Source organism: Ambystoma mexicanum, chromosome 11, assembly GCF_040938575.1.
Source record: "Ambystoma mexicanum isolate Mex_15411 chromosome 11, UKY_AmexF1_1, whole genome shotgun sequence".
Lineage (NCBI taxonomy): Eukaryota > Metazoa > Chordata > Amphibia > Caudata > Ambystomatidae > Ambystoma > Ambystoma mexicanum.
In genome coordinates, this window is record NC_090934.1 from 190,519,846 (window position 1) to 190,538,366 (window position 18,521).

The window sequence follows — 18,521 nt, forward strand, 5'->3', positions numbered from 1 at the left end:
GGTGTGATTGGGGGGGGAGAGATACATACTCCAACTTGGTGTGATTGGGGGGGAGAGATACATACTCCAACTGGGTGTGACTGGGGGGGGAGAGATACATACTCCAACTGGGTGTTGACAGTCGTCCGTAGGACAAATGGACATACAGATGTACGCCAGTGTCCATCAGGGAAGGCCACAATGTACTTGAGAAGAACCCACATGCAATTTGAAGCTGCACAACATTGAGAACAATCCAGGTTTCCAAATATTACACATCCATCGACATCCACGTTGCACATCATGACACACCACATAATACACAAATCAGCAACATGGCGTCAAGATAGTAATACAGACTTAGCGCAGCACAATATCAATACAGCAATGCGCCCTTGAATGCATGCAAAGGGAGTACCCCTAGCCATAGCACTGAACCACACACCTATAGCACCACTTAAGTGATGCTTCACAGCATGGCATCATCGATGTCGGAATGGCAGTACAGTAGCAGTGTGGTACCAAATTTGCCTGGCCCCAGGGACACCTAAGACCTGGCCTCACCCAGGACATGTCAATTACTGTCGGAGGCATGAATCGGGCATGTCCACTTGCAGGGTCGAGCTCACCTTTGCACATTGCAGTCACACAGATCGTCTGCATGCATGCTGGTAATCGTGGATTTCAATCACAATGCAAAGTCGATTTGTGTGATATGTACAGGCCGCACTTGAGGTGAACAGTAACAGGTCCCCATTCTCCCCCCCATACAGGTGATGCTGGCTAGCCCCTGAAGAGGTGGCTCCTGTATGGGAGGATAGGTCGAGGAGATCCCCCTCCCCTGCAGTCCCCCCCTTGTGGAGTCCATGGCTCGTCGGGGGTCCCCCCTGCCACTAGGGCTCAGGTGGCGGGTAAACCACTGGCTGGAAACATTGACCAAACATGCTGTATTAAGCTAGGCCCTGGAAACCATTTTGTGAAATCAAAATGGCATGAGCCCTGTGCACCGCAGCGCGGCCCCCACCCTTGGAGAATCTCACTTGTCCCCGCGGACGCAGCTCCCTGGTAGATCCGCTAAGAGCCCGTTCCCACGAACAGACGGACATGAGCTAGTGCTAGACACAAACACTGTAACATTCACCTTCCGCAGTGTATCACTGTTCTCAGTATGACCCAGCCAGCAGGGCCAGCGTGGAAAAGAACTGCAAAATGGTCCCCCGACGAAGGCAGAACCCCCAAATACTATTGAGCAAAAAACTGCCTGTGATGAAACTCTTCTCTCCATGACCTTTCTGATTAAAACATGTAACCTCCATGAAGATGGCAGAATGTGTGTTTATATGACATCCTGGTTGAAGTATCCACATCCCCGTAGCTATGAGCAAATGGTAAAAGTGTCCCGGGGTTTTCATGTTATATGTTTCGCCGAGAAGAATGCACCCCAAGGTCCTATGTCATAACTGAAACTAATGCTGCTAGAATGCAAAGGAAGACAAATTCTTATTGACCAGTTGTTCCTGCGTGCTCCACCAACCTTACTACTACCTCGCTTACCGTGCATGCATAGAAATGTAACAAAATGTTGTGGTTGTTAAACACTTAACACATGGATATCAATTGCAAAAATGGGTATAGGCAACATATGTGAAATGGCCATGTAAAGGCACTAACAATCTAGAAAACATAAGCTTTGAAAATAATCAATGAGTATTGTACATTATATGAATGTTTCTTTGCCTCTTCCACATAATCTGCAACACACAAGGAAAATACCATTGTGGGCATATCCAAGGCCATTCCCCTTCCTCCCCATTGAAGCCGGCCAGACGGGAAGCAGAGGCCTGTGCTGCTCTGCCTCACCTCCCCCAATTCGGCTGGAGCCGCTTCAAGCATTCACATTCCCCCGCAGCTCCCAGGGCCGCGGCCAGCCACCTGAATTATTTACAACCCAGCAGTAAACCCCGGCCATAAACGCAGGCCCGAAGGTGCCCTTTCTTAGGCTCCATGACCCACCAGCTCACCCCAGGTTAATGGCCCCTGTAAAATTAGTAGAAAAAGAGGAAATGGAGTCAAAAGGCTACCCAGACCCAAGACGGGAAAGGAGGTCACAACATTTGCAGCGAAGCTAGGTAATGGCTAGCTTATTAAGACAAACACCATTAAAGACGGCGAGAGTATCAAGAAAAAACAAGTTTATTTAACACTAACACGATAAACATATTTTCAGAAAACGAGACATATTTTCAAAAAGGGTGCTATTGCATTCAGGATGTGCAACCGTGAGCACATAAATATCTGCTATTTCGTGGGTTAGTAGGCAGAGTGAAAACTTAGTACATGTATTGCTTGGAATCACAATACGATCGTTTTGTCAAGACTGGTGTTTCTGGTTCGGTGTATTCATTGGTGTTGTTGCAGTGGCTGTACCAGGTGGAGCCGCGCTGCTTGGATGTACCGAACGGTCTTCAGGACTTATACGTTGTGGTTGGAGTCATGATGGTGAAGTGTGTCCATCGTGGTCGGATAATTATACGTCTGGGTTGAGGTCCAAATTAATTGGCAGGCATCTGCGGTAACGTCAGATGTCAGGAGCTGGCAGGAAAAAGTGTCTTTATTATAAATCCCCCAACAGAAACAGCTGCGAGCCGCGTTGGCATCTGGTAGTTTCCTCGACAGTCAGTTCCGGTGTTCGCAGCCGTCCCGCCTCCGTAGTTCACTCAAAGGTGTGGCTGCCAGCAAAGCGGGGCGCTGCTGCACGGAGGCGGGACGGCTGCGAACACCGGAACTGACTGTCGAGGAAACTACCAGATGCCAACGCGGCTCGCAGCTGTTTCTGTTGGGGGATTTATAATAAAGACACTTTTTCCTGCCAGCTCCTGACATCTGACGTTACCGCAGATGCCTGCCAATTAATTTGGACCTCAACCCAGACGTATAATTATCCGACCACGATGGACACACTTCACCATCATGACTCCAACCACAACGTATAAGTCCTGAAGACCGTTCGGTACATCCAAGCAGCGCGGCTCCACCTGGTACAGCCACTGCAACAACACCAATGAATACACCGAACCAGAAACACCAGTCTTGACAAAACAATCGTATTGTGATTCCAAGCAATACATGTACTAAGTTTTCACTCTGCCTACTAACCCACGAAATAGCAGATATTTGTGTGCTCACGGTTGCACATCCTGAATGCAATAGCACCCTTTTTGAAAATATGTCTCGTTTTCTGAAAATATGTTTATCGTGTTAGTGTTAAATAAACTTGTTTTTTCTTGATACTCTCGCCGTCTTTAATGGTGTTTGTCTTAATAAGCTAGCCATTACCTAGCTTCGCTGCAAATGTTGTGACCTCCTTTCCCGTCTTGGGTCTGGGTAGCCTTTTGACTCCATTTCCTCTTTTTCTAGTATACCCACCCTCAGGAGTCAGGCCCCCTTCACAAAAAAGAGGGTTCCGCCCAATTTTTCTCTCATCCCTGTAAAATTAGGACACCCAATATTATAGCAACACTGTAGGAACACTTTCATAATGACTTCTAACGAGTCATAATAACTTGGACAGCTCGCCCCTTGCCCCGAGACCCAACCTCGCGACCTATGATACCCGGTCAACAGGTCGATGGCAACCATGTATTGATGTATCACCAAAAGACCCCACTCTAGGTGCATTCCTTCAGTGTTGCATTAACCTGTAAAATAACCTATTGGAAGATTTACCGGGGAAGATAATATTGCAGTATTGAATGAATGCGGTGTGCGTGGCCTTAGGGCAGAAAGCCAAGAAAGACGTTCATCAATGACACTGGTCATGCCTGGCACAACAACACCGCCTGGATGAGCCCAGCTGACCTGCCCGGCCCGGCCCACGAGGTTAACCAGTGACGTCCGCCAACCACAGCAAACCACATCACAGCTGCACCTATAGTTAGTCGTCGCCACCCAAACCCCACGAAAATGTGCCCCCTATAGTGTGTAGGTTCTTATGACGCGTTTTGTAAATATATACGCCTGTCTTTGCGATTGTCAGACAGAGCGCTCTCAGAGTTTGCAGAGTCCTTTGCATGCCCTATTTTTGACTTATATAAACTCCCATTAAGCTCACCCGTACTTTGTCTTAGCCTTATTCCCATCTTGGGAGATTCCATTATTGTCTCTCATTGTGAGGAGGATTGTGCTATCTGGGGACGCTCGCCTTCAGTGGTGACCCCGAAAGCGTGATTATTTTTCCAATATAAATCCCTACCGTCCCCTTTGGCACGAAAATCTCCCGTCAAAAAGGGATATGCACGGTGCGCCGGCTCCGGAAGGTTGCCTGCCAACGGCGACCGGTACGCTCAGAAGTGCGCACTCAACAGAGAGAGGGTACGGGATCCCGGTTGAAAAATCCCCTTTGAGTACCGCTCGCCGGAGCCGGGGCCGACCGTTGAGCGTACGGCAACACTGCCTGGACGGACCCAGTTTGGAGACTCTCGGTTCAAGACTGGCATGTGCGTATTAAGTGCGAGCGACCATAAAGGGAGCAGGGGAGGAAAACAGGATGGGGAACGAAGTTGTTTGAAAGGGGACACTTTGGAACTACTAAGAACAGGGCTTTAAGTGGGCCGGGGCCTGCCGGGGCCGGGCCCCGGCAGTCTCCAAAAAGTGGGACTGAGCCGGGGCCCTGCCGGGGCCCCCCCTTCCACTGCACGCAACATTGGCGGGATGCATTATCCCGTCGCGGCGGCAGCCGCGACGGGAGATGCGCCTGCCATGAAGTCAGGCATCTGACAGAAGTGGCAGCCAACCACAGCGATGCTGTGCCTGGCTGCCACTTCTGTAAGTCATAGTAACTGCCTCTGGTGACCTCTCGCGCGAGGGGTCACCAGAGGCAGTTACTGTCCCTTTGTTTCCCCAGGTCGCCGAGGCGTCTTTAACCCTCGGCGAACCTGGGGATTCCTCGACATTTTTCGAGGTTTATGAAAGATGGCTTGAAAAGTACACAATTCAAGCCATCTTTTATAAATCTTTGCCGACGGACAATTTTGTCCGTAGTCAAAGTTTTATAAAAGATGGCTTGAATTGTGTACTTTCAAAGCCATCTTTCATAAAACCGAAATGTTTAAAAAAAAAATGGCCTGAAAAGTAGGCAAACCGTAAGGTATGCACACACACATATATATGCATGTTATAATATCTGTGTGCGTACCTTACTATGGTTTGTGTACTTTGCAAGCCATTTTTTCTAAACATAGAAATAAATATTTCTATGTTTAGAAAAGATGGCTTGCAAAGTACACAAACCATAGTAAGGTACGCACACAGATATATAACATGCATATATATGTGTGTGCATACCTTACGATTTGCGTACGTTTTAGGCCACGCCCCCCACAAGCCACGCCCCCAAATGAGGGCCCCCCTCGATTTCTTACCCCACTTAAAGCCCTGACTAAGAACCACTCTAGGCTTTCTTTACTTTTTCTTTGCATATGGCCATTAGGATCAAGAGGTGAAAAGAGATAACGAGACGGGAACCTAGCTCCGCGAGGGGGTAGAAGGCGGCGCCGGATAGTGCTATCTCGACTAGTACTGGAATATATGAAGAAGTGAAAAATGAGATAAAGGGGTCTGGTAAAAGGGAGACAGAGTGAATACATTAATAACTGCTATTCTTTCTATTCTTCTCTGTGGGTTTATGGGGAAAAAACAGGATTAGTACCAAAAAAAAAAAAAAAAAAGAAAGAAAAAAAGGAAAATAACCTAAGTAAAAAGACGAGTTTATATCGAAACTACAAGACGAATTCATATCAGACTAAGAAAGAAAGGGACAGCTAGCAAGGGAGGAAAGGGATTACAAATTTAGTTGTGAATAGAGTGTTGCCTATTGGTGTGTACGCATCATATGTGTCAGAACATAGTTGTCAAGATGAATGTGTAAAAGTGGTAAAAAGTGCATAATTATGGTGTGGTCATGGTAATTGTGACCAGAAGAAATTTTATGGGGTAGAGCCCGATGCAGTAAAATGACTGTTCTTTTTGAATAAATGTGCTGAAGATATTGGTGGTGTACAAAGGGTGGTTTGCTTTTGTATATGCCCCCTAAATTATACAGAATAGAGGCTGTGCACGGCCATTCTTATATTGCCCAGGTGGCAGAAACACATACAGGTCCCCACACGCAGAGATACACAAATACAGATATATCTGGTGATATATATATATATATATATATATCGAGCAACCACAAACCATGGGGGCAGAGACACCATTAGCCCATATTTGTAAGAATCTACCTGGATATGCTGAACGTATTAAGAAATATCACGATCAGTGGATTAAAGAGCTAAAGGGGGAAGGGTTACCCCAAATATGGCCAGAAGGGGGATCGTTTGACAAGAGTGTCCTAGATATGGTAGCTACATGCATTTGTTTAAAATACAAGGGGAAGCAATTACATAATAGGAGAGAAATATTAGATCTATGGAGATTGTTTGAAGAAGTACCCCCACCCAAAAAAAGGGAGTTAGGCACTGATCTGCCATCTACCACTGACAATCCATTACTGATACCAAAAGAGGACAAGGTGTTGCCAGAAGGGGAATTACCAGTAGAGGTAACTCGGTTGTACCCAATACTAAATAAGCCAGTGCCCGCAGAAGGATACAGTGACCCAACATATGTACCCCCAACAACAGTCACTACGACTGGAGGGCCAACAGCACCCCCACCGTATGAGAGTAATAGAGAGCGCGACCAGGTAAGTACACCAATAGTGAACATAGAGAAACTAACAGAAGACCTAGAATCTAGGCTCTCTGTAGCAAAAGACGAGCTCTCGAGGATAAAAAGTATATGTGAACAGACTGGGGCTAATGCTGCCCGGTCAGAGCTGACATCAAGAGCGCAGAGTCATGATAAAACCATTGAGGAAGGGTGGAAGAAGGGGGAGATATTGTTCAGGATACAAGAAGAACCAGCTCGAATAATTGAACTGGAGGAGAGAGAGGAGCGTACTGACGATGAGATAAGGACCACGGGAGGTAGAGAGGAGCTATTGTGTGATATAGAAGAGGACTTGGAGGAAAGTGAAAGATTAAGCATGGCAATGGGAGGAGGAAGTGAGGGGTTGGATGGCGCATGTTCAGGGAGAACCATGGAAGAAGAGTGGACAGAACGACTAAGGAATAGGTTGGGGAAAATGGCACCACTAGGAAAGAACGAAATGAAGGTGAGTACAGATAAGACAACAAAGGCAAAGTTACAACTCCCGCTAATACACGGGGGAGGAAGGAGGCCGAATTACATACCCTGGGCTCAGATGGACAAGGCCAATCTGTTAAAGCTATTACCACCGCTGTCAGGAGGGGCAAGCAAGTGGATACATGCATTTGAGAAACACACAGCCGGGGTACCACTAGCAATAGGTGATGTGAAAAGTCTGCTAGTATCAGCAGTCGGGGATCAAGCTGACAGAGTATGGGTAAAGGCTGGCTTCCAGGGAGTAACGTTAGACTGTGAACGCCATGATGGTGCCTCTTTTAACACAGTACGTGCAAGGGTGTGGGACGCATTAAGAGAGACATTCCCAGACACCCCAGATTTGCAGTCAGTCATGCAATGTACGATGAATGATGGGGAAGATGCTATGGATTACATTTTTCGGGTCCAGGAGATGTGGAGAGCGGAAACAGGCACGCCCTGGTATCAGTCAACCTCATTATTTTACTTTATAATAAAGAGAGGGCTCCCTAAAGAGGTACAAAAGGCACTTGACAAAATTGCAGGTATTGAAGCGAAAGGGTGGCCCGAAATACAGAGCATAATAGTTCACCACTCTAAAAACAAAAAGGAGAGGGAAAATGAGATGGCGCAAAAAAGATTGGCAGACGAGGCAAAGTTAGTACAAACAAAACTGGTGAAGGTCGCTGCAGCAGTAGCTGTGCTCCCACGCAGCAGGGAGGGAGAAAAAGAGGAGGAGGAGGGGCTGGTAGCAATACAGGGGAGGATGGCAACGAACTGGGCAGGAGCAGGGCAGCCACAGTGGAACGAGCAGGAGCAGAACGGAGGTCCACAGTGGCAAGATTGGGCCCCTCGAGGGGGACGAGGTGGGTACAGGGGTCGCAGAGGGGGTGGACAAGGGTACGGGGGAAATGGAGGAAATGGATGGCAAGGTCCCAGAGGTGCGCAAGGAAGCTGTTGGAACTGCGGGAGGTGGGGACACTTCTCCAGAGAGTGCAGGAATAGACCGAACAACGGATTTCAAGAGATGGAACACTATGGTAACCCTCACCCGGGAAGCCCATACGGTCTTCCAATGTGACGACAACAGAGGGAACAAGAACAGGGGTACCCAGAGCAAAGGCAAGCGCATCATTACATAACACAGAATCACCCACAAAACAACGACAATATGCACTACACCCCAGGCAACCCTTTCGCAACGAATGCCAATGGAGCACCAGCCCCAGCCCCCTATAGTGGTGTGTCAGTAGTTTCAGGAAGCGTCTTCAGCCAGGGGGGGACAATGAGACAACCAGCATAGGACAGCCCACAGAGAACACTTGTGTGTCCTGTTCTATCTACCACCTACGATGCAGCGGAGGAACCATTGGTAGGGGCGCAGATAGGAGACAAGCAATTCATATTCATGGTAGATTCGGGAGCCGAGAAATCATGTATCTGTGAGGGCCGGTTTCCGTTATCTAACCGGAAGTTAGAGACGCAGGGGTTCTCTGGGGCTGTAATTGAAGTTCCTTACACAGAAGATTTGGATGTGACTGTGGGGGGTAAAACGGTAAAGACACCCTTACTGTATTATGAACAATCGCCGATAAACTTGCTCGGAAGGGACCTTCTTAGCAAGCTCAACATGACAATATCATTTACAGAAAGAGGGATAGTGTGCTCAACCCCAGGTATATGCCCATTACGCGTAATGCTGGTGGTAGATGCACGGGCAACATCACCAGAAATACGCGGCATGCCAGTGGACGAAAGAATGTTCATCGAAGGTTTAAAAACACTGGCCCGAGTAGTTCCCGAGCTAAAAAAGTTAGAGTGGAGAATACCAGCAGAGTTTATCTTCCGCCCAATCGTAGGCCCAGACATAGCACCAGGTTCAGTGGTCTCCTTAGACCTGCATGCTGTGCAGGTATCAGCGAAAAGGATTGCAGTAATTGGGATGGACATAGACGGGTGTGAATGGCGCACTGTGCTGTGCATCAATGCTGATATTGCCCTACGAGACTTATCTGACAAGGATCTCTTTTCTGATGCGGAGAGTGATGGCGAGATAATAATGGAAATAGCGATGCCCTGTGACATTTTGATTCAACCAAGACAAGTGCCCGTCCAGCTGATGACTGTGATGGGAACCCCACCGTCCTTTTTTGATGATGACATGCGACTGGTGCCAAACAATTTGTGGACCACAGGCCCCCATGATGTAGGCTTATTGCATGGAGTGACACCAGTGGTAATAAAACTCAAACCAGGGGCAATTGTGCCCCGAGTGAAGCAATACCCATTGTCCCGGGAAGCTGAGGAAGGGATAAAAGAAACAATAAATGCATTGCTAGCACAGGGAATAATAGTGCCCTCAAACTCCCCGTGTAACACCTGTATCCGATCAAAAAAGCAAAGGGAGGGGCTTGGAGGATGATCCAAGATTTACGCCCCCTAAATGACGTCATACAAAAAGAATTTCCTTTGGTCCCAAACCCTGCATCCATACTGTGCAGTATCCCAAAAAGGGCATCACATTTCACAGTGGTTGATTTGAAAAATGCATTCTTCTCCATCCCCTTGGCGGAGGAAAGCAGATACTTGACAGCATTCACACTAGGGGGGAGGAGATACGAGCATTGCAGGCTACCTCAGGGGTACTGTGAAAGTCCAAGCATATTCAACCGCATACTACACGAAGACCTGGGTAATTTATCAGTTGAAAGCACGATCATTCAGTACATAGACGATTTGCTCGTCTGCGCCCAGAGTGAAGAGACGTGCAGAAGAGACTCAGGGCCTCATTACGACCCAGGCGGTAAGGGGTTTACGGCAGCGTAAACAGCGCCGACCCTTACCGCCTGAGTACGAGGTCCCTTAGCGCCATGGTGGATTTAACACCTGCTTTTAGCAGGTGTTAAAATCCATGGCGCTAAAGGACCATGGAGTTAATTACGCCACCGTAATTTACGGTGGCGTAATTAACGCCTTCCCCACTCCCATTATGCCCTATGGGGTAAAAATGGGAATGGGGAAGGGTAAATGGGGATTGGGGACTTACCGCCCCGCCAAGGTCGGAATGGGGCGGTAAGTCCACCAACCACCATGGCCTAAACGTAGTTTACGCCATGTTGGTAAAGTCACGGACCAGGTGGTAAATTACCGCCTGGGTCGTAATGAGGCCCCCAGTCACCCTCTTGACGCTGCTGGCGAATAAAGGGTACAAGGTGGACAAAGGGAAGCTACAATACTGCCAGTCAGAAGTGCTGTACCTGGGACAGCTGATATCAAAAGACGGGAAAAGAATAATCCCTGACCGAGTGGAAGCAATAAGGTCAGTGAGAGAACCAACCACAGTGAAGGAGATGCAGAAATTCTTGGGAATGTGCAACTATTGCAAAGCATGGATACTAGATTATGCAGCCTACACCAGACCGTTACTGCAGGCACTCAAAGAGGCCCAGCAAGAGAAGAGGAAAATAGAATGGTCAAAAGAAATGAGTGACTCGTTTGGGTCGCTAAAAGAGCTGATCTCGAGTGCTCCGGTACTCGCCAATCCTGATTATGAGCGCGAATTTTACCTGTTCTCACATTGCAAGGAAACTCTTATGACAGCTGTACTGACACAAAAGACTTCCCTAGGACACAAACCATTGGCTTACTGTAGTGGCACATTAGATGCAGTGATGCAAGGCCACTTCGCGTGCGAGCAGTCTCTCGCTGCCGCCGCGTTCGCCATTGAGAAAAGTGCCATAATAGTAATGGGGTGCCCTGTCACGTTGTTTGTGGAACACTCATTATTTGCAATACTTGAAAGATCAAAAAGCACACTGACCACACAGCGAGCAACTGCTTATGAGATAATATTGTCCAGCGCCAATATTCACGTAGTGAGGTGCAGGACAGTAAACCCAGCAACATTCATCACAGAACCATGCACACTAGAGGACATGCAAGAACACAATTGCGCACCATACACAGGAGAAACGGGCGCGGGCACGGTGGTGTGTGAAAATGCCCTGAGCGAGCGAGAGGTGTACTTTGTGGATGGGTCAGCGTCAATTGACATGGACACAGGAGAGAAACATGTGGGACTAGCAGTAGTGAGGCTAGAAGAAGGTGAGTATGAAGTACTAGTACAATATCGCCTTTCGTCCCATTTCTCAGCCCAAGCAGCAGAACTTATTGCCCTAATAGAAGTATTACATGCAGCAAAAGGGTGTGCAGTAACAATATACATAGATTCAGCATACATGACGACAAACGTACACGGAGGTCTAGCCCGGTGGGGGCGGAGAGAGTTTCGAAGGGCAGATGGGACCCCGGTGCAACATGCTGAACTGTTGAAGGAATTGATTGAGGCCCTGAAGGATCCAACAATGGTAGCAATAGTGAAGTGCCAAGCACATATGTCCAACACCGACGTTGTGTCTTTGGGGAACGCGGCAGCAGACGCTGCTGCCAAGGAGGCTTCGTATTTTGAAAGACATGGAAAGGGTGAGTACCTATTGCAGCACCAAACGAACAAAGAGCTTCCAGAAGGATACAATGCCATGCCCGTATCACAAATACTAGAGCTACAGGAAGGTGCTAGTTGTGACGAAAAGACGGTGTGGGAAAAAAGGGGGTGCAGCCGATCGGCAACATACTTATTGTGGCGCCAAAATAACTCAGGAAAAGTAGTAATGCCCATCAAGCTGTTAGAGATAGCATTCCAGCAATTACACTTTCCAGCGCATAATACTAGACAACACATTGCAGCAGAAATACAGGAAGATTGGTTCGTGCCATGTCTCCAGGAACACATATCTAGATTAACAATGGAGTGCACGACGTGCCAAATATATAACTCTGGGATGACCCTACGGACACTCAGGGGGACAATTCCAAAACCAACAGGGCCCTTCAGAGAACTGCACATTGATTATGCAGACATGGGGGAGAGGTGTAATGGGGCACGCTACATGATAGTGGTTGTATGTCCATTTTCCAGGTGGGTGGGAGCGGGTCCATGTGCGCGACCTGATGCTAAGAGCACTGCAAAGTTCCTAGTAAGGGAAGTGTTCCCGCGCTGGGGAATTTGCGACGTAATTCGCTCAGACAACGGCACTCATTTTGTGAACAAGCTCTTCAAAGAAGTGACCACGTTATTGGGAATAAAGCATAAACTATGCTCGATTTATCATCCTCAAAGTAATGGCGTTGTCGAAAAGATGAACGGCCTGTTAAAGGGGAGATTGTCTAAATTGTGTTTTTCGTTGAAGAAAAACTGGATCTACTGCTTACCCCTTGCACTGTTTGAGCTGAGGAATCAGCCGAGCAAGGATCACCATCTGTCCCCGCACGAAATTGTGACAGGGAGACGGATGCACACAGCACATTCCCCACTGCGCCAACACTCAGATGCACACTGAAGCGCCACAATATTAGGAGATGAATTTACAGAGTACCTGAAGAAGCTAACTAGGGCAGCGCGTGCAATCTCAAGGCAGCTCTCACCACCATTCACAAGGGAAGAAGGGAACACAACGGTGTCCTTTGCGGAACCTGAAACACAAGTACAATTAATGCCGGGAGAGTTCATGTCCGGAGCTTTGTGCACCGGTGGAATGCCCCAAGGTTCCATGGGCCGTACGAAGTAGTATTTTGTACACCCACAGCTGTAAAGGTAAAAGGGCTCAAATATTGGATACATTTGACAGATGTACGAAAGGCATATAATAGTGTACAGGAAGAGGCGGACGGGGAGGCACAGACAACAGCAAAGAAAAGTAATGAAAATGATGAGTGAGCATGAACAGATGAATGGAGGAGTGTAACTGATAGATAAAACTGTAAATGAAAGAATTCTATAACAGGTTATTGATCAAGATAAATGAAAAAAAAAGAAAATATATAAAATTTGTTTAAGTGAAAATAACGGTGTAAAATATATGTATTGTCTGCTCCCTTCTCTGTGCAACACCCCAACGCCCCCCCCAACCATCTCCCTTTTATGACCTCCTGGTACATACAGTGCCAACAGAAATGTTTACATGCACGTACTTAATGCACTTTTATATCTCAAACAGGAACTACCATGGCAACAAACGGGCAGCCTGCAACGAATAGACTGATTAGATATAGTGATGTTTTAGCTAAAAGATGTAGATATTCGTATGAGTGTGGGTTGTCTGTATGCATTACATTATTGTTTGGCTTAGTTACTTATTGGTTTATAGCGTTCATCTCTATCGAGATGAACGAGGGGGGAGGGAATAACAAGATTAATGTAACAAATCAAACTACAGCTGTGGATACTAAGGAAGGGAATTTTTTGAGGTGGGACGGATCTAAACTTGTATGGGGATATTACACAAAACCGCCCAATGTTGTTACCCCGCCAAATGAAAGAATGCAGGATAAAACGCAAAATAGCACAACTTCCCCGCCAAGTGCCTCCGATTACAATGTCCACAGTTTAAATGATCGCAACCCCTCTGTAATATCATGGATGTATAACACCCCCACTAGCGTGCCCACACATGTAACCACCCCCACAATAGAGAACACACTACCTGATAGAATAAAGAAAGAGAACAAAGAAATGGCGGTGAGATACACAGCATTATATGACGAATGGGAAAAGGGGGCTGAGGAGAGAAAGGGGGGCCTACACTGTTCCTCGCCCATGAAGCTGGGAGATATCTTAAAAATAGTAGGAGGAAACGGGAGGAGGGAAGGAGAAAATACGACGAGTATTACGGGTTGGGTCTCGACAAAATGGAAGACCCACGACACCACTATCAGACAAATAAATGGTATGCAGACATGAGTGCAACTGCAAGGCAAACAACGAATGAGAGTTGTTATGTCTGCTCCCTCATTCCCCATGCTTCAGGTACACCCAAAGTACTGCTGCCAAAAGAGTTGCCTATTGTGGATGCCCAATGTGTCATGAGCACTGCTCCCGAGGAGCCAGGACAGGTCCAGCATCCTCGGAAGCAGGCCCGCCTTTCATTCTTCCGGACCCAGCAGGCCCCTACAGGGGCCCTTTGGACCGTGTCCTGGCGCTTTTGGCGCCAGGCTCATAAAGGGTTTCAGTCCCGGCGCCATAGGCACCGGGCTCATATGGGTAAACCATGTCATAGTGCTTGGGTGGACTTACCTGGGGCAGACCATGCTGCATACTCACCCAGAGCAACCCAGTCAGGCTGAAGTTCCCAGCCAGCAGGGCTGAGAGGAACTACTTCCTCAAATCAGGAACTCTTTTCTTACCTGGGTGGGGCTGGAGGAAGAACATGCACCAAAGCTCTGCTACACTATTTAAACCACGCCCGATGGATTTCACGTGCTTCGCGTTATTCTGCAGCAGCAGCAGGACGCTCACCGTGTCGGCTCCTGCATTCCTGGTCCGGATACATCCTCAGCTTCCTGAGCAGCAACCTGGGGTTAAGAAAACACGCCGGAATTCATACGTACCTGAATTCAACCTCCAGAATCCAGTCTCCGAGACCTGCAAAGAAAAGTTCAAGGTTAGAAAACGTGCCAAACGCCTGCAGCCGCGCTCGCTTACCTTATCCATCCTTGATCACTCCAAGGCTCACCGCGGCCTTCACTCCGGCAGCATCCCCGCATCTAAAAGGGAAAAAGACATTGTTAAAGGCGCCCATTTGGATAAGGTTACAGTTTAACTATTACTTACCGGCCTCCGCACGTGCAGCAACGGCGGCATCCTCCACAGCATCCCAGCACCTAAAAGGGAAAAAATACATTGTTTAAGGCGCCCATTAGGATAAGGCCACGTTTCAGTTACACTTACCGGACTCCGCACGTGCAGCAACGGCGGCATCGTCCACAGCATCCCAGCACCTGAAAGGGAAAAAGACATTGTTTAAAGGCGTCCATTAGGATAAGGCCACGTTTCAGTTATACTTACCGGACTCCGCACGTGCAGCAACGGCGGCATCGTCCACAGCATCCCAGCACCTGAAAGGGAAAAAGACATTGTTACAGGTGCCATTTTGGAAAAGACCATAGTTCAATTATACTCACGTGTCTCCGCACGTGCAACTGCAACAGAATCGCCCAACGGAGTCTCAGCATCTAAAGACTATTGCAAAGGGACTCTAACCTGCACATTGAATTCATCCAGTGACGTAACTGGACTCCATGCGCCCCTGCACCAGAAGCAGGATAGAGAGCTCACCTTCACCAAGCCAAAGGTAAGAGCTCGCTGAGACTTGTTGAAAGCCTAGAAGTGGGAGAAGCAAGACTGGGGGGGAACCTCATCCTATCACTTGGGTATTTACCCCTTTTTTCCCATCTACAGAAAAATACCTCACAAACCAGGCAGTTCGTATTCGGAGGTCCCACCCTGAGCGCATCCCGAACCCAGAGTCAGCGCCTCCGTAGGAACCAGGTGAGCGTTACACAATGTCTCCTTCATCTCACGCTGTGCAGAATTAAGAACACCTTCCAGGCAAACCAGGTAACTTTTAAAATGCTGCAGAATGAGAAGACCTGATACCCGAAAGCGGAAGGAGTGATATGTTTGGAAGAACTATTTTTTATAACACAAGGGACATTATTTTCAGAAAGTAAGTGGAAAGATGAAGAAATATTGTGCAAAGCTGAAGCGCTGCGAGGTGTGGCACCAGAGAAATTGCAGTGGATAGAGAAAACATGCACATCAGTATGGAAGGAGCACATCTCAAAATTGACCAGGGTGACGGCCATTGAAAAGCCTTTCAAGCTACAGAAAGAAATAAAATATGAACTATGTTTCACGGGAGACGGGAAAGCTATCATGGGGGTAAACAAAAATTGCAACAAGACCCTCACCATCCCGCATATGAGAAAGGAACAGCGGCCCTCATGGACACTTAGTGGGTATGTGGCAACCAGGCATACCTGCACCTCCCACAATCCTGGAGTGGCAGCTGCTCATTGGCGACCCTACATTCTGCACTAATGGTGATACCGGAAAGCCACATTGATGGGAGCAAGAAAATGCGAGAGACCCCTCAGCAGAATGAGGCCCAACCAACTGCAGAATCACAAGTATATGTCCTGTCTTCCGGGAATAAGGGAGAGATGATGTCACGAAATAGACGATCGTCGAACTACATATCAAAAGCATCCACAGAACTACTGGCGCAGATCCCGGACAGATACCGATTATTCAGCTCTGCAGAGACTTTCTTCGCCTCACTCATCCCCAGAATCCAGGTACGGGCAAATGCAAAATGGCTCCAAATTACACGCTGGGAGCTGATCCAGCTGGCGAATGACACTGAAGAAGGATTTAACATAATAAAAGTGGAACTGCGAGCACTGCGTCTAATGACCATGCAACATAGGTATGTCTTAGACCTGTTAACAGCGATGGACGGAGGGGTTTGCCGAAAAATTGGAAGTGCCTGCTGCACTTTTGTACCTTTCCGAAGATGCAGATAATGGTTCCTTATCCCACGTGATCGAAGCCGTACATAACCTAGGAGAAAGAATGAAAATGGAAGGTGGAGCAGAAGCAAGCACATGGTTCGACAACATCTTCTCCTGGGTCCCATCATGGCTGGGAATGACTGTTAAATTTTTGATGCCGGCAATAGTGTTCCTCCTTTTTATTTTTTGTATGTGCCAGGTGGGCCTTCGATGTTGTGCAAACGCAGTACCAAATGGTGCAATGATGATGGTGACAATGGGCAACGCTCGCAGTACGATACAGCATATGCAGGAAGTAGAGGTGCAAACAGGAGCAGAAAACACACCAAGATTCCAGATGGTGCCCATATACCACAGCGGAGATGTAGTAGATAGGCTATGGCACACTACAATTAAAGAGCCCCGTGAACTTGAATGGTATGAGGAGGTGTGGGTGGATTTGGAAGAGGATGGAGGTTGTATATATCTGACTTGCACCCCGGACGAGTATGCTAGAAGGGGAGAAAGCCTGCAAGGAGTGTGTAGGGCATGGATGCCCATAAAAGGCACCCCTGCATGGGATGAGGCTGTAACTGAAGAAGAAGAACGCAAGAGGTTGAGGGAGTTACAGTATTCGTTACTTAAGTAACGAAAGGGGGGAAATGTATGGGAGGATAGGTCCAGGAGAACCCCCCTCCCCTGCAGTCCCCCCCTTGTGGAGTCCATGGCTCGTCGGGGGGTCCCCCCTGCCACCAGGGCCCAGGTGGCGGGTGAACCACTGGCTGGAAACATTGACCAAACATGCTGTATTAAGCTAGGCCCTGGAAACCATTTTGTGAAATCAAAATGGCATGAGCCCTGTGCGCCGCAGCGTGGCCCCCACCCTTGGAGAATCTCACTTGTCCCCGCGGATGCAGCTCCTTGGCAGATCCGCTGAGAGCCTGTTCCCACGAACAGACGGACATGAGCTAGTGCTAGACACAAACACTGTAACATTCACCTTCCGCAGTGTATCACTGTTCTCAGTATGACCCGGCCAGCAGGGCCAGAGTGGAAAAGAACTTCAAAATGGTCCCCCGACGAAGGCAGAACCCCCAAATACTAATGAGCCAAAAACTGCCTGTGATGAAAATCTTCTCTCCTTGACCTTTCTGATTAAAAACATGTAACCTCCATGAAGATGGCAGAATGTGTGTTTATATGACATCCTGGTTGAAGTATCCACATCCCTGTAACTATGCGCAAATGGTAAAAGTGTCCCAGGGTTTTCATGTTATATGTTTCGCCGAGAAGAATGCACCCCAAGGTCCTATGTCATAACTGAAACTAATGCTGCTAGAATGCAAAGGAAGACAAATTCTCATTGACCAGTTGTTCCTGCGTGCTCCACCAACCTTACTACTACCTCGCTTACCGTGCATGCATAGAAATGTAACAAAATGTTGTGGTTGTTAAACACTTAACACATGATATCAATTGCAAAAATGGGTATAGGCAACATATGTGAAATGGCCATGTAAAGGCACTAACAATCTAGAAAACATAAGCTTTGAAAATAATCAATGAGTATTGTACATTATATGAATGTTTCTTTGCCTCTTCCACATAATCTGCAACACACAAGGAAAATACCATTGTGGGCATATCCAAGGCCATTCTCCCTTCCTCCCCATTGAAGCCGGCCAGACGGGAAGCAGAGGCCTGTGCTGCTCTGCCTCACCTCCCCCAATTCGGCTGGAGCCGCTTCAAGCATTCACGTTCCCCCGCAGCTCCCAGGGCCGCGGCCAGCCACCAAAATTATTTACAACCCAGAAGTAAACACCGGCCATAAACGCAGGCCCGAAGGTGCCCTTTCTTAGGCTCCATGACCCACCAACTCACCCCAGGTTAATGGCCCCTGTAAAATTAGGACACCCAATATTATA